This window comes from Propithecus coquereli, unplaced genomic scaffold (genome assembly GCF_000956105.1).
Source record: "Propithecus coquereli isolate 6110/MARCELLA unplaced genomic scaffold, Pcoq_1.0 Scaffold39, whole genome shotgun sequence".
Classification (NCBI taxonomy): Eukaryota; Metazoa; Chordata; class Mammalia; order Primates; family Indriidae; genus Propithecus; species Propithecus coquereli.
In genome coordinates, this window is record NW_012149618.1 from 7,092,737 (window position 1) to 7,093,972 (window position 1,236).

The window sequence follows — 1,236 nt, forward strand, 5'->3', positions numbered from 1 at the left end:
AAAGAATTTAGTGAACTACAAGAATATCCAAATAGAAAGTTAAATTGAAATTTGGAAACCAATACATGAACAAAGTGAAACAAAGAAATACAGACAATAAAAAAAGAGCCAAATTGAAATCCTAGAGATGAAAAATACAATGACTGAACTGAAAAATTCAATAAAAAGATTCAACAGCAGATTCAGTCAAGCAGAAGAAAGAATCAGTGAGCTCAAAGACAGAACATTTAAAATTATCCGGGCAGAAGAACAAAAAACAGAAGAATGAAGAAAGCCTATGGGACTTATGAGACACCATGAAGAGGCCAAATCTTCACATAATAGAAGTTGTAGGAGGTGAAGAAAGAAAAAAAAAAAGGCCAGAAAGTATATTTAAAGAAATAATAGCTGAAAGTTTCCCTAATCTTGGATTTATGCCAAGATCCAGGTATAGGAAATGCAGAAGTCTCCAATCAAATTCTATCCAAAGAGGAGTTTTCCAAGATACAATAATCAAACTATCAAAAATTAAAAATTAAAAAAATTCTGAAAGCAGAAAGAAATAAGAAATAAATCACATCCAAAGGAGTGCCAATACAACTATCAGTGGATTTCTCAGCAGAAACCCTGCAGGCCAGGAGACAGTGGGATAATACATTCAAAATACTGAAGGAAAAAAACTGGCAACCAAGAATATTTGGCCCAGAAAAGCTGTTTGTCCAAAATGAGAGAGAAATAAAAACTTCCCCAGACAAACAAAATTAAAGGAGTTTATCACTAGTACACATGCCTTACAGGAATTGCTAAAGGGAGTTCTTTCTCTAATTAATAACATAAAACACCAAAAAAATCACAAAATTCAATGGTAGGTAAAACAGACCCATATTCAGAATACTCTAGGACTGTAATAATAGTGTGCAATGCAATTTTATCCCTAATATGAGGGTTAAAGGACAAAACTATTAATAATAGCTATAGCCAAAATAATTGTTAGAGGATGCATATAACAAAATGATATAAATTCTGATGTAAAAAACATAAAATGTAGGGGGGTATAGTGTAACAGTGCAGAGTTGTTGTATACAATCATAGCTAAGTTATTATCAGCTTGAAATAGGTTGTTATTAATATAAGTACAAGATGTTCTCTGTAAGCTTCATGGTAATCACAAAGCAAAATTCTTTAGCAAAAGCATGAAACAAAAATAGAAAGGAGTCAAAGTATACTACTACAGAAAACCATCAGGCCACAAAGGAA